The sequence below is a fragment of the Mytilus edulis genome, chromosome 4 (genome assembly GCF_963676685.1).
Source record: "Mytilus edulis chromosome 4, xbMytEdul2.2, whole genome shotgun sequence".
NCBI classification, from domain to species: Eukaryota; Metazoa; Mollusca; class Bivalvia; order Mytilida; family Mytilidae; genus Mytilus; species Mytilus edulis.
Genome location: NC_092347.1, coordinates 59,603,123 through 59,628,208, shown reverse-complemented (window position 1 = coordinate 59,628,208; position 25,086 = coordinate 59,603,123). Strand labels below are relative to the sequence as shown.

General features: G+C 32.5%; 1 long non-coding RNA gene across 1 annotated transcript; it reads right to left on the bottom strand.

Moving 5' to 3' along the window:
• Positions 1-19,433: 19,433 nt before the first annotated feature.
• On the bottom strand, positions 19,434-24,817 carry LOC139520105 (uncharacterized). Its single transcript, XR_011663818.1, has 2 exons — positions 21,496-24,817; positions 19,434-21,438 (listed from the first exon to the last, which is right to left on the bottom strand). It is a non-coding gene; the product is annotated as an uncharacterized lncRNA (long non-coding RNA).
• Positions 24,818-25,086: the final 269 nt, after the last annotated feature.

Below are 25,086 nucleotides of genomic sequence, written 5' to 3'. Positions count from 1 at the left end.
GTTCAAAGATGCATTCCCGGTGACATTACGATGGTGATGATGGTGATACGAACTCAATACGAACCCTCAACATCGGACGCACCTTCGGGGATTTTTTAACATGTTAAAAAATTTAGAACCCTTCCCGAAGTTGTCCCCGATTGCGAAGGCTAGAAAAGGTGGCCGATGGTTCTACGATGGTTAAAGATGGCACTACGAATAGCCCGATCTGGATACGATCAGTCCCGATTTTGAAAATTTCCATAATCGTGTTGCAATCGGCGTAAAAATCGGGACAGTGTGACACGGGCATTACTTTGATTCAAGTTGATTATCGTTCGATAACTTAAAAATGCATAAATAACAAATACGGAAAAATGATATCTCTTGATACAAAAAAAAAACCCTTTTCCTTTTATGTGCCATTTTAAAAAAACAGAGGTTGATTTAGAGCCCCCAATGGAGCTACGTATATGATAAATGCATATACTTTTTACAAGCATCAGTCCAAACGTTATCTAAGGGAGCTCCCATTTAACTCCAAAAGTTGTTTTATTGAAGTAAAAAAATCGCGCTAAGCTCTTAAAATTTCATTTATGAAGGTTTTTTTTTATCGCTATTGATCAAATTATTTGGTTCAAAATTTAACACTTTAAGGTATGGGGGGAATCTGGATTCAGATGATATTTGTTTTGTCCTCTGCTTGCACAGATTTTTCCCCTATCAAACTGGGGTTCAAAATATTTTTATGTACCATTATTGAAGCCCCTCGGGAATGTATCCAAGTAAAATAAAATTTAAAAAAAAAGTGTCACCTTAGTGACAATATTTATATATCAGATTCCCAAATAAGATTACCATTTATCGCTAATATAAAATATTCAAAATATTTTTTTAATTTTCAAAATGCCGACGCCTACAAGTGGATAGATGGGGGCATAATGTACAGCGGCAACTTTTACATTAATGTGAAGCCTGGAAATAATGTGTATGGTATACGTTTATGATAAATATGATGAATGTGTTCAGCTTTTACAAAACCAGAACGATAAGTTGTATGTTAACGTTTCTTATTTTTTTTTTATTTTTTACCTTTTTAATTTAATTTGGTTTTATTGGCTTTTTTTAAACTTAATTTGATTCGAGTGTCTTTGATTAGTCTTTTGTAGACGAAACGCGCGTCAGGCGCAAATAAAAAATTTACACCCGGGTAACTATCTATGAAGAGTTTATGTAGAAACCTTATAAAAATTTCCTGACTCCAGGCTACCGATAATTGATTTTACTTTTAATTTCGGCGTAATAAGATATCGAAAACCTCCCACATTCCAGATACCACAACGTTCATTGGGACACCATGAATTCAGATTTCCTACCGTACAAATACTTAGAACTGAAATTATTGATACAAGGCAATATACGATTGTCATGCAAACGATAGAAAAATGAAAACAAAACGTTAAAAGTTACGACCGAAGCGCTTTTCTGGATCAGGAACGCTCAAAGCTGAATATCTAAGGCCAAAAATGTATAGCTGACTATGCGGTATGGGCTTTGCTCATTGTTGAAGGCCGTACGGTGACCTATAGTTGTTAATGTCTGTGTCATGTTGGCCTTTTGTGGATAGTTGTCTCATTGGCAATCATACCACATCTTCTTTTTTATAATTAATAAAGGAAGGAAATTGTTGCTGATTAAAACGTTAAAGATGATCATTAAAAATTTATTCATCTACCGACATGATTGCAGAAAGTAAGAAATAGTAGAGAAAAAAAGAAAAAGTTGAAATCAAATGAGATAATACAACGTGTATTGAACCATTTTATTGCTTAAAGTCCAGCAGAAAACACATATATACTCAGCCTAACCATACTATTTGACCTACTGCGAGTTAATGAGTTTTTACTGTTACTCCTAAAATATGGGTGCTGGGTAAATCATCATGTAAAATGGTCATTATCAGAGCCGTGTGTCTTGGTTCAAAATGAATTATCTTCTTTTGAGAAATATTTATTTTGTCATCCTATTTTTCACCTCATAGAACTGTCCGTACCTGTGGTTTTATTCTATACATTAACTTTTATGTATCAGCATGTTTTCATTTCATTCTGTTACGTTTCGTTTCACTTTTATTTCGTTTCCCAGTTTACAGGTACCCCTCTTTTTGCCCCTTTTCTATTTTTGATATTTTAATCAAAAGTTTAAAAAACCAAACATTCAAAAAGTGAAATAATCAAAATTGCACGTTAGGTTTAGTATTTTAAAAGTTTGATCAAATTTCTAAACTATCAAATTTAAAAACGATATATAGAATTTTAATATTTTAATAATTTGGTTAAAATTTCAAAATTTCAAAACTTTTACACAATTTGAAATTTTGATATTTTAAAACTTTGATCAAAATTCCAAAAATCTAAAATTTCAAAACTTTTTAAAACTTTGAATTGATAAGTGTTACACGGACCCATAGGGATCATCTGTACTAAGTTTTTTTTAAAGTTGATAGGACTTCAACTTCGTCAAAAACTACCTTGACCAAAAACTTTAACCTGAAACGGACAAATAGACGGAAAACATGATGTCCCTAGGTGGGACATAAAAACTGTACCAAAGGTAAGTGTAAATAATGATATTATATTTAAATACAGTAAATAGATGTTCAGAAGAATTCCACAATTCTGAAGGACAGTTATTTGTATTTTATTAACATTTCCACAACCAGGGCCGTAACTACCTATGAGGCAGGGGAGGCAACTGCCTCCCCTGAAATTTCTACACCAAATTTTTTTTTGAAGTAATAAAATGAAATATGTACACGAAGAACTTGAATTTATATTATAAACAACACAAGTTACAGTTTTAACAGTGTTATCAAGATACGTGATATATCTGTCCTTTTCCGGAATTTTGATAGAAAGTTAACCGTTTCAGTATAGCTTTATTTATTTTTTCGTGTGGCCGTCTTTCTGTCATTCAGTATATATTCGTACGAGAACACATATGAAACTTTGCTTTCGACAATTTTGAATAAAACTTAACTATTCACATTCATTTAGGGGCTCAATTAAGCAGAGGAAGTTCCCTTCGTATTGTGAATCTTTTATGATATCGGAAATTCGTTACCGGCTGAATCAGCTGTTGGATCGGGTTTTTTTTAACGTCTCCCGATCGCACGAGAACATTATGGTCAATGCCATAGTAGTTAAACACTCCCATTCGTTGTAGCAGGGACGTTCTATACTAAGTATATACTCAGAACAGAAGGTCCCTGGTTGTAGTTATATACATGTCTGTTCAGCTTACAACGATATTGAAATTCAAGGTCCTCGATAAAAAAAAATATCTTGCGTTCTATGATCTTGCTTTATATGTTTTTTTTTAAACTTACCAGTTTAATTTCTAACAAAATTATCTTTAAATACAGATAATAATTGTTTGCATAAAAATTGCTTCCAGGATCCAGCAATACTAATGTGTTTCTTAAAGTAAGGAAATCGAAGAAAACGGGTTATTTTTAGACATTTTACTGAGAGAAAAAAATCGGCGGTCACCATGTATTTACTGTTAATAATGATAGGTCAAAGTACGGCCATCAAGACGGAGCCTTGGCTCACCCCGAACAGCAATCTCAGGCTCAGACAGCTTGTTTTTACATAAAAATTGCTTCCAGGTTCAAGCAATACTGATGTTTCTAAAAGTCGAAATCGAAGGAATACGGGTTATTTTTAGCCATTTTACCGAGAGAAAAAAATCGCGGGGGGCGTTAAGGGCCTCAATCGGCGAAACCCCTGCCTCCCCTGAATTCGAACCCTAGTTACGGCCCTGACAACCATCAAAACAAAAAACGCAACAGTAAGTGCACTCCATGAAAACGTTGTAACAATACTCCAGTGGTAATATCCAGATAAACAATATAATAATTGATTTAACTTTTAAATTCCATTTGTTGGTGTAAAAAAAAAAAAAATTTGAAAAAAAATTAGAAAGATTCTTTGTGTCGTATGAAGTAATTGCCTAGTTGGCTGAACTTGTTGTTTGGAACTGAGAGCTGGTGTCTTTGAATCAGGTTATTATGCCAGCTATGCTGGCACTTATGGTAGAAGCATCGTTTTGGGACAAAGAACGATAACTCTTTCTAGACGACCCATCTGAAAAGTTTCGTCACTCTCGTTAAATCTCGTACGATTTTTTTTTAATGGCGGCCAAATTTAACGTTTCAACGCGATCTTGTAAAAACGGGGCAGATCGGAAAAATTTCAATGTTTAATACGACATGAATTTCTATTTGTTTGCAAAAACAAGAATTCAGAAATTTTTGTAACTTGTGAAGCTTATTTAAATTTAATTGTACCACGGAAATTACCGAAGTGAGGACAACAACATCTGACGCCATGTTTCGTCTGCTTCAACATTCCATTATCAGTGAAGTCAAAACAAATTACCTAAAAATCACAGGTACTTCATTTAAAAGTCACACAATCTCAGTTAACGATAACATATTTAGTGTAAAAGTTCCGTCCAGGCATGGGAACACAGAAAAGAACTCCGCAAGCAATACATTTCGGATTTTTTTTTTATAATGCCCGCCCATTAATTTATTAAATTAATAAGCGGCATGCGGGGTAAACTACGGTGCACTGGTTGACCACGACTACTTATGTTCATCTGCCACATTATTCCCCAAATCAAGGAACAGTGATAATTATACTGTTGACTGGTTGTCACGGTTATTCATGGAGTCAATGGCGAATCCAGCATTTTTCATAAAAGGGGGGGGGGGTGCTGACGGGGTGCTCCAGTCATGCTTTAGGCTTCAGTGATTACCTATATAATCAACATTTTTTTCCCACGGACCGCCCCCTCTGGATCCTATGGTAGCCCACAGACTAATTCAAAACTTAACAAAAGTTTAGAACACAAACAAATATTCAAATAATTCACAATCTTCTAATTCTGTACTTCTTTGGCAAAATCTCAACAAATCTTTTCTATGATTATGTCACACCTTATACAGCATGTACAGTCCCAGGAGATGGAAACTGTTTTGTTTTCTCCTTCTTAGTTTATTCATAAAAGGAGACTTGAGTCTGAGTAGTACATTATAATTTTAGAACTGACTACTGTATATATTGTATGCTCCCATATTGTCCAAAATTGGATTTTATTGGAAGATGGATTTATTTTAACCCATGAGAATGAGAACTTTGATAGGTATATACAGGGCATGTTACTTGGAAGTATGTGGGCTACATCCTTTAAAATTCAAGCTGCAACAGTGGCCTGCATATTTTATGCATCAATTTAAACCTGATCAAAACATTTTCACTCTACCAAGTACTTTATCGCTATATCACTATCAGGTTCACATTTCAACCTATTTAGCAATACACACTTATGGTTATATAACCTCACAGTACCAAAATTATACTCAGTAACCAAATTGCACCTATTCAGCAAAAAAACCTTCAAAAATTTTACTAAGTTTGCTTTCACCATGTGAAGTTATCTTATTATCATCTTTTTAAAATGAGCAAATTAAATTTGTTACCAGCATCCTTTTCTTAAAAAAAATAGTTTAAAGTATTAAATAATGTCAAATTGTTTGAAATATTTGAAGAAATAAAACAAAATTTATGTTTATATCCCAGTTTTAAGGATTTGAAAGTAACCATACATGTAATGATGTATGGAATTTGGGTACTGACCTCATTACAGTATCATGGATTGTTTAGATGTAATTTCAAACCCATTTTTCAATGACTCTACATGGACTCAAAATTAAAATGGTGTATCTATATTGTAAACAAGGATAGTCTACAAAATTAGCATAGAATAAACTTTTGTCTGGTACATAAAAAAAGTTGGTAAAAAACTGACAATTTAGGTGCAATTTGGGTATTCTCATGTTAGCAACTTCACAACAGAACTACAAATTTGTTTTCATGACCAAAACAAAAAAAAGTACAAACCTAAAGGCAATAAAATGCTTCGCCATGCACAGCCTGATACAACCTCAGATGTATGTTTAGCATATAAAATATATTTATGTCAGTTAGAATCAAACATGTTTTAATTTGGGATCCTTTAAACTTCAATATGGACTAATTTAAAAACAGGTATCAGGTGAACCCACATATTTCTATTCAGCAGCAGTCTCTAACTACATATCTCCTTAATTTCATATGATAGTAAGTCCTAAAAAAATATTGGAAATGTGTACATTTAATTTTTTTCTAGCTTCTCTCATGTGAAAGCAGTACCTTTTTGGTCACTATTTATGTGTTGCGTCTAAATAAGAATTGTAACACTTTATAGTGACTGAACAGGTTAAACAAATACTTCTCAAGAAACAGAAAAAGAAGAGAACTTAAAACAGCACCAGCCATGTCAGTAAATGTATGAATAAAAACTCAGATCAGAATAGCATGGACAATATGTTAGTTCTAATGTACTTGTGAATATATTGTGAGGAAAGATATCAATAATTCTGCAGATAATGCAATTTTATCAAGTGTTTTGTACATTTTCTGTTAAAAATGTTCATAATCAGTGAAACTTTCAAACAGGCTAAACTAAATTTTTATTACTGAAAGTTTCAAACAATGACAAGTGTTTTATTTACCAAATAACTCATGTGTTTCTGTGAGAACAAACAATCATGTGTAATTTTTGGAATTGAAGGGAAAGAAGATCCTTTTGCAGTGCACTTGAGCAGGTCAATTGTGAATATATACTTACTAAATATATTTTCTTCATCATGATACTCACATAGACATTATCAAGAAGTACATATCATTGGAAAAGTGCACAAATTACAGATAAAATATTAAATAAAAAATACCCTATTTTGAGTGCATCTCCTGCCAAATCACTATTTGTTGCATCTATATATAATACTAGAGGAGTATAATCAATGTAAATAAGGTAATTTTTGGAAGAAAACTCCAAAATTTGGAAAAGAACCCTCCCCAATAATGTTGTACCAAAATCAATTCTAATCTTCCTTTTGTGTATTAAAGTTTCATAGAGATCCATTCACTTATACTCAAGTTATTGTCTAGAAACCAAATGTGTCTTCTTGAAAACAACTATGACACAAAAATATGACATGATTACTTTTGTATGCTTGTATTATAAAAAAAGAAGATGTGGTATGTTTGCCAATGAGACAACTATCCACAAAAGACAAAAATGACACATACATTAACAACTATAGGTAACCGTACGGCCTTCAACAATGAGCAAAGCCCAAACCACATTGTCAGCTATAAAAGGTCCCGATAAGACAATGTAAAACAATTCAAACAAGAAAACTAACGGCCTTATTTATGTAAAAAAATGAAAGAAAAACAAATATGTAACACATATACAAACGACAACCACTGAATTACAGGCTCCTGACTTGGGACAGGCACATACAAAAATAATTGTATTTCCCATTTCCATTCTCAATTTTATTTTGCTGCCATTTAAAAACTTGAAAAGTAAGCTACATCCTGTACATGTAACAAAAAAAAATATATATGCAAAAAATAACATAAAACCGACTCTTAATTAGTACAAAAAATTGATGTAGAACTCACAAACTGACGATGATCAGAATTACAAATGTTTGTTTATTAGAGTCTGATTTTTTTTTACGAAAGCCCTTCAGCGCTATCAATTAAACTTATTTAGTCAAAATTCAACACTAGTTTAAAGGTATATCATAACAAATTGGCAAATACAGCCTTATTATCACCTTAAAAACTACTGTGTACGGAGTAACATGTGCGGTTTGGGAAGTTTTATGTTTTTAGATATATAAAAGTTCAATTTATTTTGCATTTCTGAAATATAAAATCATTTTTGGTCAATATCAAAATATTTTTTTTGTCGTATGCTTGAATAGATTTTTTATTCAAAAATTTGGGAATCAGAATATTTTTTTCAGGAAAAATACCATTACCCCTCATGCCTTTTCAAGTTCAATGTTCGTTCCCTACACATTTTCCATCTGAACTTATAATTTTATTTTAGACATAAACAATATATTAATGTAGCCTAGGACATTCGTTCTGAACACGCATGAAATATTTGCCACTGGACGTTAAACAACCAACAACCTAATCTATATTTAGGACATTGTCTTAGTACAAAGCTGGCATTTAAGGTAGCGCCTTCCTCATATTAAACACAAGATTTGAAAAATGGTCCACTTAAACGTGAAAAACAACCCAATTGATGTGATTTTTTTGCGTTTCTATATATTTTAGTATATGATTTTCACATATTCAAGGTTCATTGTAGAATTGGAGTTATTATTCTTTGTTTATATTTCCAATGTTTTAATTCACACTAAACAATCAACAACTAATAAGTTATTCTATTTATTGATACTGTGTGCCAGTGTCGAATGCATGACACAGCTACCAGTATCTGCTATCACTTACCGTTAAAAGCATTGACCGTTCCCGTGCAGAATTTCTTTTAAAATCATGAATTGCTGGGATATAAATCGTATTCGCTATTTACATGAAACAGGACGAAACTGCACGGCGAGACTATTTATTTTTACAAGTCTCGTACTGGTGGATTTATATCCTGAGACAACCTTTATTTATTGCAATTTTACTACATTCATATTTACTGAAAACTATATGCCAATGTCAATTCTTCAAGAGCAACAAAATATCGAGCTCCGAGGAATATCAAAACGGAGAGTCCATAATCAAATGGCAAAATCAAAAGCTCAAACACATAAAACGAAAGAATAGCAACTGTCACTTTCCTGTACTGGCATGTAGAAAATGGTGCATAAATCCTGGTTTTATAGCTAGCTAAACCTCTCATTTGTACGACTGTCGTATAAATTCCATTATATTGATAAACAAGTTCTACTATTGTACATCATTTCATGATTTTCAAGTAATTGCGCATTATTAGGGAACAACAATGGTGCATAAAATATTTATTTCTTATACAATAAAATCTCCCCAATCCATATAATCTATGAGTAATGAAAATGTTGAAAAGAACATATCACTTTCCTGAATTTCTTTGTCAAAGACATTCCCGGATCGATATCAAGAAATGAAACCTGATTGTTTTAAAAAAGTGCAGTCATTAAAAAAATGTTTACCAAATGCACAATTAAAATATTTGCATGGAACCGATATACTAAGACATTTAATACGGGATTTTACAATTAATCTATCTGTAAGGTATGCAAAGAGATTTAAAATGATATTTCTTCCTACAAAACGACTGCATGTGGAACAAATTCCGATTTCCTATTTTTTTTTAAATGTATGAAAATCATAGAGGGTTTAATTGGTTGTCTTTCGTATTTCACTAAAAACTTGATTTTTAATAATGATGTTTATGTATCTTGCCCGACCAGGGCCTATGATCAAAACAAGTCGGAAAGTTAGGAAATGCTGCGTTATTGAACAAAGGGTTTACATTTATTCAGTAGAATTTTCTTGCCATCTTTGTCCTTTAATTTTGAAGACGAGATATCAACAAATAAATTAAATATTTTAATCAGACTAATTCCAAGCTAAAAATTTGGTTTTAGAAGTCAATAATCTTTAGAATAAAACATATCACGTTTTTGCCTTAAATCATTGGTTTTGGTGAGAAAACAACACTGTAAACATTATCAAATTTGCACAAAAACAATACAGTAAATGTATAAATAAGTTTTGTCTCGTCTTTATTATCTTTTTCATAAATTTCATTCAGACGTAAACAGAATGTCAAGTTTGAAAATAAAACAAGTTTATTCTTACCTAAAATGAGGTACAAACCAACTAAAAGTACTTATATATCTATATATATATCTCAGTAATTCATGGTAAAACCTGAATGACAAAAGTTTGGAATCTAAACAATGGTTAATATGATAAGTCGTCATAGAAGTACCTAATGTAAATACATTTTTATAATATATATATGTATACAGTGAACCAGCAGAATACAAGTGTTTTAGAAGTTTGAAATGATAATTCAGAAATGATATTTTATATTTAACATGTCATTGTGGGATTTTGTCTGATGCTTGGTCCGTTTCTGTGTGTGTTAGTTACATTGTAGTGTTGTGTCGTTGTTCTCCTCTTATATTTATGCTTTTCCCTCAGTTTTAGTTTGTTACCCCGATTTTGTTTTTTGTCCATGGATTTATGAGTTTGAACAGCGGTATACTACTGTTGCCTTTATTTACGAGAAAATATAAACACAATAGTCTGGTATAATTACCCTTTATATACAGAATAATACTTTTCACTTGTTAATATCCTATCTCATTTGATTTATTTTTAATCTATTTTTTTTTTTTATTTTTCACAAAAGTCAAATTCATTCATTCATTCATTCGTCTTAATCTAACTCTGAATTATTTCAGATTATTAGTAGAGAAAATAAAAATAAAACTGACCTTTTAAAGAAAATCAGAGTGTTCACATTGAAAACCAGATATCCAAGCTGTGGTAAGCAATCACGTCTGCCCATGTCCAGTTCCAGAATTTTCCCAATATTCCTTGGTTATCTTCCTTTGATTTATGTGTTTTCTCCATTTATAAACGATTCCATGGATGTTTTCAGACAAGTATGGTATTCGGTTAAGTAGCCTTTAAATTCTAAATAGACATGATGAATTTGTTCTATATCAAAATAAAATTATAAGCATGAACAAAAGTGAATCATTAAAATATACCAAATTCAATTGATATTTTCGGTACATATATAGATATGTAATTTGGATAATTTAAGTACGAACAATATTCCTATTAATAAAAATTAAAAAAATGGAATGTCGAACGAATATATAGTGTTAAACCAATGTCATTAAAGCATTATCGCTCACCTTGAAAAATATATAGTATATTTTTTTATCTCATTCATTTTTGGGGTTTTTAACCATTTGGTTTGTAGGTTTCCATCATATATTTTCATTTAAACCAGGATCATTTTTCTGTAAAATTTTCGACTGAGCCTCCTTGTCCCGCACCACACGATTATCCCATAAGTAGTCATATCTGCCTAGCCGTTGTGCTTTTCTTGCTAGTATCACGGTGGGTAAGGTTGTCATGCGAGAGAACGTTCTGTGATGGTGATTCGGTCCTGTTAGGTGCTGGTGGGTTTGTTTACATAGTATCAGAACGGCAATAAAACAACCGTTTTGTTGCTTAATTTTTCTCTGATATGTCATTAGTACCATGCAAAGAATATTACAACAATTTTTTATTGCAAAAGTCGTGCAAGTTCGCCAAACGAAATTGTCCTGACGATGTGCTGGTGATGAAAAACGGTCCTGGTTCTGTACTCTTATGTCCTGGTTCTGTGCCTTTATATTTTAGTTAAAAGTGGCATATATTCAAGATCGTTGATGCTTTACTGTTATTGACTAATTTAACTGTGATCTGCTTTCTTGAAATTGACATTGTTGAGAATCTGTTTACTGTTATTATGAAGGAAAAAAAAATACCCCTAATTTTTGATTTTTTAAAAAAGTTAACTGTAATCTTATTCTGTTAATGGAACCCCTCTTGTCCCCTTTTAAGATAAGAAAATATGTTTACGATTTTCGAGATTATGATCCTTTTGCAACTTATAAGTTGCAAATCAGGCCATTACTTTTCCTAATTTAATTGTTGCTTACTTAACATGTCTACACTGGGTTTTTTTTCACTTTTTAAGGCTGTATGGTTGCCTATAATTACTTTGTTATTTTAACCTCTGGAAAGCTGTCTCATTGGAAATTATACCACATATATTCAGATTTTTATATGGATTGTAGACCTGAAAAAGATTTTCAAAGTTGAATATGCTGCAAACTTCAAACAACCTACTACTTATTAACCATGCATGTCTATCATGAAACTTTTGATCAGAACTATATATAAGTGATTTCACCATTTCTTCATATGTGTACCACTATCAATCAACAGAACAAATGCAAATTATTTTTTAATATTTGCATATGGTTTCCTTTAATTTCTCACATCTATTTTATTTGAATTTAGGGAAATAAGTATTATGTATATAAACAAATCTCATGTCGATATATAACATGTACAACAATCAAACATCAACCCACACCAAACTGGCTGTAGTTGAAAAACATCAAAAGGGAAAATACAGTGAAATTTGGAGAATTTATATTATCACATGTACATGCATTTGAAATATATTTAAAATATTTTTTTCAAATTTTTTAGTTTTAGGTTCCACCTAGCTACCATATTAGAAAACTGGGATTTAAACGCTAGTCTATTAGAGGGATATTTCCAGTGTCGAATCCAGAAATTTTCATAAGTGGGGGCCCACTGACTGCCTAAGAGAGGGCCCACTCTGATCATGCTCCAGTGGTTCTCTAAATAATCAACCATTTTTTTTCCAGACAAGGGGGGGGGGGGCTCTTAATTCGCCTTTGATTTCATTGGTTGTAATTTTTATTTTATCATGAATCAGATTTGAACAGGACTTGGGGAATGAAGGAAAAGGCCGAATGTCAGTTTTAGTCTTATATATGTACTTTAATTTTAGTCTTACATGTATTTATGTGTACATATATCACTGATTCAGTGGCGATGGTGAATAGATATATATAGACACTGACAAGTCTTAGATAACATTTTATAGTTTTGAATGTTTCTTCATCAGTTGACTAAAATTAGGTGGAGGTATGTTTTTTATTTCCAACAGAGGGGCACTCATGCTCAACCTATATCAGTTTGTGCATGAAGCGATTGATATAGTTGCCAGACACTGAATGATTATACCACAAATTTGTGAAAGTTTTAACCTATGCATATATACTTTAAATACGATAAAAAAAATCATGTCTTTTTCAGGACTTCTGATCCAACCATGTAGAATGGCATGTTATTGAGATATGGTTCTGGTTGATGGATGTTCATGAAGGACCTGTAGTTCAAAGTATATCACTGGATTGAGCTCTCCGTCAAAGTGTATTATTAAAGTGCTTTGCTTTGAGCTCGGTTCATTGTTATGCAATTCATTCTTTGTGAAATAAAGATTTTACAGACAACTCTCATGTACAAGGATGTCTCCAAGTATTATCATTTCTATGTACAATGTAAGTAACAGGGAGATAAAAGCATTTTTTATACGACCGCAAAAATTTTAATTTTTTGGTCGTATATTGCTATCACGTTGGCGTCGTCGTCGTCGTCGTCGTCGTCCGAATACTTTTAGTTTTCGCACTCTAACTTTAGTAAAAGTGAAAATAAATCAATGAAATTTTAACACAAGGTTTATGACCACAAAAGGAAGGTTGGGATTGATTTTGGGAGTTTTGGTCCCAACATTTTAGGAATTAGGGGCCAAAAAAGGGCTCAAATAAGCATTTTCTTGGTTTTCGCACTATAACTTTAGTTTAAGTGAATAGAAATCTATGAAATTTTGACACAAGGTTTATGACATCAAAAGGAATGTTGGGATTGATTTTGGGAGTTTTGGTTCCAACAGTTTAGGAATTAAAGGCCAAAAAAGGGCCCAAATAAGCATTATTCTTGGTTTTCGCACAATAACTTTAGTATAAGTAAATAGAAATCAATGAAATTTTAACACAAGGTTTATGACCACAAAAGGAAGGTTGGGATTGATTTTTGGAGTTGAGGTCACAACAGTTTATGAATTAGGGGCCAAAAAGGGGCCTAAATAAGCATTATTTTTTGCACCATAACTTTAGTATAAGTAAATAGAAATCTATGAAATTTAAACACAAGGTTTATGACCATAAAAGGAAGGTTGGGTTTGATTTTGGGAGTTTTGGTCCAGTTTTCAAATTGGTCTACATTAAGGTCCAAAGGGTCCAAAATTAAACTAAGTTTGATTTTAACAAAAATTAAATTCTTGGGCTTATTTGATATGCTTTATCTAAATATGTACTTTGATTTTTGATTATGGGCCCAGTTTTCAAGTTGGTCCAAATCAGGATTCCATATCAAGTATTGTGCAATAGCAAGAAATTTTCAATTGCACAGTATTGCACAATAGCAAGAAATATCTAATTGCACAATATTGTGCAATAGCAATTAATTTTCAATTGGAGTTATCTTTCTTTGTATAGAATAGTAGTTGATAATATATGTTGGAAATTTGCCAGACATGACTATGATGTCATTTTCTATTTTTATTTGCCAATAACTTTATGTAAATAACTTCATTGGAAATTTGCCAATATAAAATGTTGCTGATGAAGCTTTTTTTCCTTATCTTATCTAAAATGTTTTTAGATAATGTATGTTGGACATTTGCCAGACATGACTATGATGTCATTTTCTATTTTTATTTGCCAATAACTTTATGTAAATAACTTCATTAGAAATTTGCCAATATAAAATGTTGCTGATGAAGTTTTTTTTAATGTTTTATACAATAAACATGTATATTCACTTTTACTACCAACCAATCTTTACCATTCAGAGATAACAAGCACTTTATTTTATATTTTAATATTTTATGATGTATTTAAAAGAGTAGTTATTGTTGCAAACTCCATTAGAAATTTGAATTGATATCAGTTTTGGAAAAAGGGAAACGGGGATGTGACAAAAAGGGGGGGGGGTAAATTTTTCTCATTTCAAATTTCATAAATAAAAAGAAAATTTCTTCAAACAATTTTTTGAGAGGATTAATATTCAACAGCATAGTGAATTGCTCAAAGGCAAAAAAATACTTTTAAGTTCATTAGACCACATTCATTCTGTGTCAGAAACCTATGCTGTGTCAACTATTTAATTTTAGATTTAAATAAGTTTGAAGAAGAAATCTTTAATTGATTTGTAAAATCTTGACATTTATTTTGTGTAAAAAACCCATGTAATGTCAAAAATTTGATCACAATCCAAATTCAGAGCTGTATCACGCTTGAATGTTTTGTCCATACTTGCCCCAACTGTTCAGGGTTCGACCTCTGCGGTCGTATAAAGCTGCGCCCTGCGGAGCACCTGGTTTTTTGTTTGAACCAAACATTATTTGTCCATTGACCAAATTTGTTTTGCTTTCACCAGCTTTGAAGGAGATATTATCAAAGAATTGATAGAAAACAGCACAGAAGCTTACTTTCTAGCTCATCAGGCCCAAGCATCATGTTAGGCATTGTCATTACTAAAAACCAATAAATGTCTTCTAATCTGAGGATCAATTCAACATTTTAAAGTGTTTTACTAATGATACTGACAAGCCACCACAAAGATATACTGAGTGCCAATGAAAACGCAACACTTTTGTTTTTCAAAAAAGTCTGATAATTTTTATTTATTTTATATTAGAACTTTGTAAAGTTGGTTGAAAATGACTTTAAAGACAATTGTCGACAACTTTACGGTTGGGTGATTTTTGGAACAAATGCGAAGTAAGGGTTATTTTGAACGGACATAAACCGAGTTCACCGCTTTTCAACATGCGCACCATTTTCACGATTTTGTCATTTAAAGCTTGGCTAATGTCATGAATTTTCCCGCCCTTATTGTAAGGAAACTGCAATAAACATCTGAGTAAATGTCAGGACTTTCTGACAACCAGCGACATGCAGTTTCGGGCTTGATCCAATGAAGCCTTTCACAGCATACAATAACCCAAATCATCCACAAATTCAACAAAAATGGATCAGTTAATGATAAGCCACATCCCGGGGGTTCAAAAAGCAAGAAACGCTCAGCAAAACCGATACATTTGGTCTTGAACATATCCGATATCGACTCTGATGGATGTCCAAAGGTCACGTGAGTTCAATGGTGGTCACGGTAGATCCTATGGAGCAATTTCAGTAAATCACCATTTGAGCAGAAATTCAACGGTTAAAGAGGACAACAGCCGACATCTAACCGGCCGTCTGGTGTAAACATCGAATTCTGTAGAACAAAAATCATTCATTATGTACCAAAAATCATTCATTATGTACCAAAAATCGTCAGTGGTGGTTACATAGACGTTTGGCACCCGCCTTGGCCAAAAGTCGTGGGTTTCGCCAGATTTAGGTCCGATAGAGAAAATTTGGCATCAAATTTGACATGATTTAGACGATGAAAACCACCACCAATATCATAAAGGCAGCTTGAGTTTGCTTTACAGGACAAGTGGAATAACATTCCTCGAGATCACATTAAACGTCCGGGATGATCAATTCCAAGGCACTGTCGAGATTCCGCTGCACAACGGGGTTGTAACATTTTTTGCCAAGTTAGGACTGTGATTTGATGATTCGACATTGGATATTTCGTTTATCTATTGCGCCCGAAAGATGACAATGAAACATTTTTGTTTGATATCGATCTATTGTTAGAATTGTTAATTTTCAAGAACAATTCATTTTGAAAGATTATGATTTCTAATATAAATTTTATTTTTGAAAAACCAAGTGTTGCGTTTTCAATGGCACTCAGTATATATAAATAGAACCATACAAACAGTTAGCAAATACATATAAAAAAGATGTGATATGATTGCCAATGAGACAATTCTCCACAACAGACCAAAATGACATAGAAATTAACAATTACAGGTCGCCGCACAACCTTCAACAATGAGCAAAGCTAATGCAGCATAGTCAGCTATAAAAGGTCTCGAAATGACCATGTGAAACAATTCAAAGGAGAAAAAAACAGGCTTATTTATGTACAAAAAATAAAGAAAAAACGAATATGTAACACATAAACAAACGACAACCACTGAATTACAGGCTCCTTATATCATGTTCTCAGATATCATCTCCCAATTTAAAAAAATCACGAAAAATTGAACCTATTATGTGTTGCTCTCCTAGCTATAATTTGTATACAAAATCAAAGATGTGGAACATATTCTATCATAATCATTTGGTAACTAATGCAATTAGTGTCTCTTCCATGCCTGTCTTGAACATAAAAACTAAACTAAATATAAAATAAACAATACTCCTAATGCTCCGGTTGGTTGTCATCGTGCAACTCAGTTAATAACACATATAGGAAAATCATAGAACTACCTTTATCATAAAACACTGTCAAACATCCAAACATACTATCCACACTCATCTGTGTCCACACTTGTATATATAGGAAAACAATTTCTGAGATAAGTGCCTGTGCTTCATCCATACCGGGTCTGTTTGCTAGAAAATATTTTTAATAAAGTATTACCCATTGGTGGCCTTCGGCTGTTGTCTGCTCTATGGTCGGGTTGTTGTCCCTTTGACACATTCCCCCTTTTCCTTTCTCAATTTTATTTAATAATTGATGGGGCCATTTTGAAATAAAGTTTTATCATGCTGCAGAATATGTTCCTTTATGTGATATGAGTCAGTATTATACTTCACTTTTAGCTACCGACCGTGCAAGACCCTCCTGGATAGTCAAGGTCGTTATAGTCCACCCCAATTTAAAGATGTCATTTCAAAAGTACAAAACCTTAATTGATGGATAAGCTTTGGTAGATTGTTTGTATTCGATTAGGGTACTTATCAAAAGAGAGGGGTCCTGATCCCGAAATCCCAGGCTTAAAAACACGAAATCCCAAGGTCCCGATTTTAAATAAATGTAAATCCCGACATCCTGAGATTCGACAAAAGAATTCCCGGATCCCGAAAGCTCGAGCTTAAAAACACCCGACCCCAGAATCCCGATAAAGGTCCTATCCCCCCTCAAAGGAGAGCATGGACTAAATTTGTTTTGTTGGTACTCATATTGAACCAGTAGTTGAAATGACAATGCCATGGCTAAAAACTAAAAACAATCAAAAACTGAACAACAGAAAAAAACAGAGACTGAGCAACATCAACCCCAACAAATGCCGGGGTGATCTCCGGTGCGCCCGATTGGTAATGGCAGATCCTGCTCCACATTTTTTTATGCCCCACCTACGATAGTAGAGGGGCATTATGCTTTCTGGTCTGTGCGTCCGTCCGTCCGTCTGTCCGTTCGTTCGTCCGTCCGTCTGTCCGTTCGTCCGTCCGTCTGTCCCGCTTCAGGTTAAAGTTTTTGGTCAAGGTAGTTTTTGATGAAGTTTAAGTCCAATCGACTTCAAACTTAGTACACATGTCCCCTATGATATGATCTTTCTAATTTTAATGCCAAATTAGAGTTTTTATCCCAATTTCACGGTCCACTGAACATGGAAAATGATAGTGCGAGTGGGGCATTCGTGTACTGAGGACACATTCTTGTTATTAATATTTTAGGTTGTTTTCCTTGAATGATTGATAATGTTCCAGTTTCTCTCTCAGTTTTCCAGTCAGTCAATGTGTGTCTACATACAAAATATATATAGCTCCAGTTATCTTCTATGATACAAAATGAAAATTGAACAACAACACAAATATTCAATTGAAAAATATTTTTTCATACGACATGAATGAGTCTGTATGGGGAGTCATTCGATTCTGTAGTCTTTCAATTTTTAGGCCTTTTTCATCAATTCTTTATACTTTTTTTTGGCTTATTATTCTCTATTCTGTAAACCTCCGTTAACACTTTCATGAATTATTTTTATGCCCCACTTATGAGCATTATGTTTTCTGGTCTTTGTGTCCGTTCGTCTGTCCGTTCAGGTTAAAGTTTTTGGTCGAGGTAGTTTTTGATGGAGTTGAAGTCCAATCAACTTGAAACTTAGTAAACATGTTCCCTATGATATGATCTTTCTAAGTTTAATGCAAAATTAGAGATTTTATCTTATTTTCACGGTCAACTGAACATAGAAAATGCCGGAAAGTGTGGATGGGGCATCCTGGTACTGGGGTCGGCAGAGGGGGCCAAAAACAGCACAAACAGGATTTTTAAAAGACCAAAAAAGTGAAAAAATATATTTTAACAAAATGCATTTGACTAGCAGGTTGAACAAGGCATGTTCTTAAACCCTGCTGACTGCCATTTGCAATTGCCAAATAAACAGCTCACTAGATGTAATAAAATGGATGTAAATTATCAATTTAATCAAACAGAAAACAGAAAACAATAAACTTGCGGAAAAGATGGTATACATATACTCACATCTGGCGTATTAAATTATAAGCCTGGTACCTTTGATAAATATACATATAACCTTAACTTCTTTCCCTCAAATATATAGGCTGACTATGTGGTATGGGCTTTGCTCATTGTTGAAGGCTGTATGGTGACCTATAGTTGTTAATTTCTGTCATTTTGGTCTCTTATGGAGATTTGTCTCATTGGCAATCATAACACATCTTTCATATTAACAAAACAAATGTTTGAATTGTTTAACATTTGTCATTTCAAGGCCTTTTATAGCTGACTATGCGGTATAGGTTTTGCTCATTATTGAAGGCTATACTGTGACCTATAGTTGCTAATTTCAGTGTCATTTGGTCTCTTGTTGAGAGTTGAGTCTAAATGGCAATCATACCACATCTTATTTTTATCAACAACTCAGACAGCTTGAAGAACATAGGATCTTTACCACTAAATACATTTAACCTTTAACTCCTCAAAGAAAAACACAACACAAACTTATGTTTGTTGACTAGCTCGAGTACTGCATATTGTGAGCTGCCGATTTAATAAGACAAATTATCAATATAAACATACACTATACAATATGAATTCAACAACTTGTCCCGGTACTAGAAAAATAATCTCTCATGTGAACCTTATGCATTTGAATAACTATACAAACTATATTTGTAATGCAATACAATACAATACAATAATCTCATATACATATGCAAACATCATATAACACAGTAATAGTATATATATACTAATTAGTAGTTTTAATACACACAACTTGGTGAACAAAAATATACATCAGGCAACAATAGTAATAAATCTATTAACATCCAAGAACATTCCAAATGTTAAATATCATATTTTGAATACCCGTCATAAACAGACACTCGCCGCCCAGGAAAAACCAAATAGTTTGGAAACCTGCGTCACGGAGCAATGCAAGAACTGTTTCTGGGTAATGATGCCGTACTCCATCATGATTATAATTATATAAAAAGACAAATTTTTATACATAAAAGGAAGTTTTAACTGTATGATGTCTACGGCTAGAATGACCACCTAGACAATTTTTTCACGAACCCACGAAAAACAAATTAGCATAACAAAACATTAGGTCACCTGACCGATCAAATCATACATCATTGACACATATAAAATATGAGAGAAACTTTAAGACAGTATTTTTTCGCTATACTGCGAAAGGCTGAAAAAAAATGAATATGTAGTGAAAAAATGTTGGAAACCTGCTTTGAAACTAATTGCTTGGAAGAACTGTGTCAGGAGGTATACTTTGGACAGTATAAAAAAAAAGGAAAACTAATCAAAACAAAATACACGATCATGTTAAAATATATAATTTAGCTTATATAAAAAGAAACTTTACACTCTGGGTAGAAAGTGAAGTTTTTCAAAATCATGCTACAAAATGCCTAAATAACAACTTATCTGCTTTCACTATATCAAAAAATATCAAATTGCAACTACATTTTTTGCCACAGTAGTTTTTTTTTGTCACTGTAGTATATCGTCTTACAATTAAAAGGAAGAAAAGGATTTAATTACATAAAGGATAAGGTCACTAAGGTATCATTAGGAATATACTAGTTGTACAAAATACATTGCAGTATTGTTGATTCATTCTTATTTGCTGCATACCAGCACTCAGTCTGGTTTTTGGATTAAAGCTAGAAAATGACAATTTCAGGCTGGGCAAGCACATTTTGTGTGGCACATGTCACATAAGCAAATAAATAATTCTGATACAATACAAACATAGCTATACATTTAAAAGGGTTTCAATGCATCAACAAAACATACTTCTATACATTGTGTTTGTTTTAACAAATGAATTATAGACTTGAATATAGTTTGTGGAACCCTAATCTCTTTATTTCCTTGGCCTCATTGTGGTTGAAATTAACTTTCACAGAAACAAAAACTATTTTCAACATAATTAGGATGCTACTGGCCAAGTTTTGATAATATTTCACTTTCTGGCACATAAGCATCAACTAGAAACACTTTTCATCTTTAGGGTCATTAAGGGCACTTATGGAACCTAATCCTTTCACACTGGCAATTTATTTTAAAAAAAATGTTTCTCAAAATGTGTGATTTTTTTTCCCACCAAAAAATAATATGCACATTGACATATGATGTACATTAAAATAACTGTGAAAAATATACCTATCGATATTTTTGGAGATTTTGCATTTACAAAAATTGTAGATCGGCCAACAAAGTGAAAACTGTAGCTATAAGGCTCCCACATTCTCACTGGGGAGTCCTTATGATGTCCGTTTTGAGATATTGAATTAGTGATGATTTCTGTTTCTATCAATACTCACAATATAATTTTCCATGTTCAGTGGACCGTGAAATTAGGATCAAAAGTTTAATTTGGCATTAAAATTAGAAAGATCATATCATGGGGAGCATGTGTACTAAGTTTCAAGTTGAATGGACTTTAACTTCATCAAAAACTACCTTGACCAAAAACTTTAACCTGAACTTCACACTTTCATTTTCTTCATCAAAAACTACCTTGACCAAAAACTTTAACCTGAACTTCACACTTTCATTTTCTATGTTCAGTAGGGGGTGAAATTGGGGTCAAAACTTTAATTTGGCATTAAAATTAGAAAGATCATATCATTTGGGACTAGGTATACTAAGTTTTAAGTTTATTGGACTTCAACTTCATCAAAAACTACCTTGACCAAAAACTTAAACCTGAAGCGGGACAGACGGACGAACAGACGAACGAAAAAACAGACAAACGGGTGAACGGACGCACAGACCAGAAAACATAATGCCCCTCTACTACGTAGGTGGGGCTTTTAAATTAATTTATTGCATTTTACATTTAAATAAAAAAAATTGATAATAAAAAAAACCAAGTTTTATATTACTGTGCTTACAAGCTATTTCATTATTTTAGTAAAATAAAAACGTCATTTTTGGATGTTTATGTTATCTAATTTAAATATATCATTGGTGATTTCTTCAAATTGGCACAAATGATCTTTATATCGGATTTTAGTAAAAAAAAAAAAAAAACACATCATTTTTGGCTGTATATTTATCTTATTTAAAAAAAATTCATTGGTGATTTCTTCAAATTGGCACAAATAATTTTGATACATTTTCAAGCCTAATGTCATTTTTAAAAAGAGGGGTCCATGAACTCATTTTCAAGTTAAATCAGTCTGAATGATAAAAATCAGTCAAAAAATGAATCTTTTCTTATGTATAACTATTTGACATGGTTAAAAGTAACATTTGACATTAGCGACGTCATTACCTCCCCTGTTACTGTATCATATGCCCTTGACATCAGCCTCCCTATAGATCTTGAGGAACCTTGGCTGTCAAAAAGTTACAGTAAGTTAAGTTATCATTTAAAGGTGCATTAACTAAAATTATGCACCTTTGACTTTAAAAAATTTGGCCCTTAATTATAACAATACTTGCGGGTGTGCTGTAGCAATTTAAAAAGATCTACGTGTTTCTGTTTCTAGTGCATCTTCATCAGGATAAAAACCACAGGCGAGTACAAAATGGTGAAGTGATAATTTGCACGTCACAATGTCAACAAGTGGAGTAATTATAAATAGAAAATGAGAGTTGGTATGAAATCAAACTTTAAAAAGAATGTTAAATAAAATTTGTTGAATAATGCTTAATCAAATTTTGCAGAGGTACATGCTTCCAATTGGCTTCCCTCAGAGTTACATGCCTCTAATTGGGACCGCTCTGCCAGGGGTACTGCTTCTAATTAGCTTTCGCAGACAGAGGTATATATGTACTGCTTCCAACTAGCTTCGCAACAAGACAGAGGGTGTGCTCCCAATTAGCTTCACTAAGAGGTACGTGCTTCCAATTGGCTTCACTCAGACAACCATACTACTTCCAGTGTTGTAATGGTACGGATTTGCAAGTCTATACTACTTCTATTGTTGAAATGGTACATAATTGCAATTAATTGTCGTCCAAATTTGCAAAAACATATTTTATTTAACATTCTTGATCCAGTTTACTTTCATACCTACTTTCACTCTCTATTTATAATTTCTTCTTATGGTGACAAATTGTGAAGTGCACATTACCATTTGGGAATTTTGTACTCTTCTGTAGTTTTAATACTGATGAGGGTGCCGTAGGAACCAAAACTTGTCCATCTTATATGCAATCAATTTCAACAGAAATTTGAAACTATGAATTTACTTATTGAGGTTATGCAAGAACCAAATGCATAAAAAATATTCCTCAAAAGATCAAGTTAACATCAACATCAGGAAACCTCTCATTTATTCTTCAATTAACAACAACTTTCGAAATTTACCCTATTTTGTAAATTTTCCATTCAAAAGAACCCTAGCATGCTGTTTTGGAAAATAATATGGAAATTTTCATATCAAACTACTTTTACAGTCAGGATTCTAATTTCTTCTATGTCAAAATTATCTCCCCTTTATACCCCCTTATTTTTTCAATCATAAAATGAACAACTTTTTCTGAAATAAAATCAGATAACCTTTGCATTAGTTGATTACTGTATACCCCTACTTTTTATATTCAATTCTTTGGATCAAAGAAACAATTCTTCATCATTTAATTACTTTCTTAACAGTTATCCCATTTGCAGAGGACATGGGGCATTGACCAGCATATTTCAACTGTTCTGCTTAGTTTAAAACAAGGTGTTTGATAAATCAAGTTTGATTTAGGTCTATTTAAAGACTGAAGCTGATGATTTGATAAGTCTCATTTATATATGTTTGTCACCGATGTATGAGGAAATAAAATTCATATGAAATATGAAAAAGCTGAAATTAAGATTTTATCATAGCTGTTACGTGTTTTATGTGAACAGTGTACAGAAAATTTAATTTGACGTTACTAAGAAAATTTATAGCCTCTTAATTTTTACCTAATTTAAAAATTTTATGGAGATTTTGCCAACATAATGCAATAAGAAATACACAAATGTCACTAAATTAGAAATAATCCCCCCTTTTTTTATGCCTTAATGCATGCAAAGAGAAATGCCTAAAGACAAGGTCCTTGACAGAATACTGATTCTTACAGAGAATCCTACCCCTTGAAAATAAGAATAAAAAGATTTGTAAGGGTTCCACGGAACCCAGTGTCTCGCCTACTTTTGTTGTTAATCGCAGACTCAACAAAAATGAGGAAAAACATCAATAAAATTTGCCCTCTCGATACTGTCTTTTGATTGACAGAAGCTTCCAAGATTGGTAAAAAATCCAGGATAGTTTATGAATCTAATAAATGTTTTATAAACTTTAACTGCAGACTGTATGTAATGTTAACTGGAAGAAAAAAAGTCCATTTATAAGTAAAATACGGAAAAAGTGATTTTTTTTTACAAAATTTACTTCTGAATAATATCTTATGATCAGAAACAAGCTTTTGTCTAAGTTTGGTAGAAATCCAGGATAGTTTAAGAACATTATAAAAATTTTAAAAACTTAAACCACAGAGTGAATGTTTTGTTTCTGGCAAAAAAACTAAGTCCATTTATAAGTAAAATACGGAAAAGTGGAAATTTATTTTTACAAAATTTTCTTCTTGATACTATCTTATGATCATAAACAAGCTTCTGTTCAAGTTTGGTACAAATAAAGGATAGTTTATGAAAGTTATTAAAATTTAAAAAAAATTTAACCACAGAGTGAATGTAATGTTTCCTCGCAGAAAAACTAAGTCCATTTATAAGTAAAATACGGAAAAAATGGCATTTTATTTTTACAAAATTTACTTCTGGATACTTTCTTATGATCATAAACAAGCTTCTGTCTAAGTTTGGTAGAAATTCAGTATAGTTTAAGAAAGTTATTAAAATTTCAAAAACTTTAACCACAGAGTGACGTTCTCAATTAAAAGGCTCGACAAAAAACAGTAAAAAAATAGACTACCGGTATTTGTTCATGATGATCAGCAATTTTCTTCTGATGCAGCTTACTACCTAGTAGCTTTTTAATTTACCTATCCTAATTCTAATATATCTCGAAAAATATAGTGATGTTATTTCGCTTTAGGTTTAAATGAAGTAATTATTTACATAGGCAACAATGATAGCCTTTTTGGGTTCTGCATTTTCACTATAAAAAATTTCTTGAAATATCTG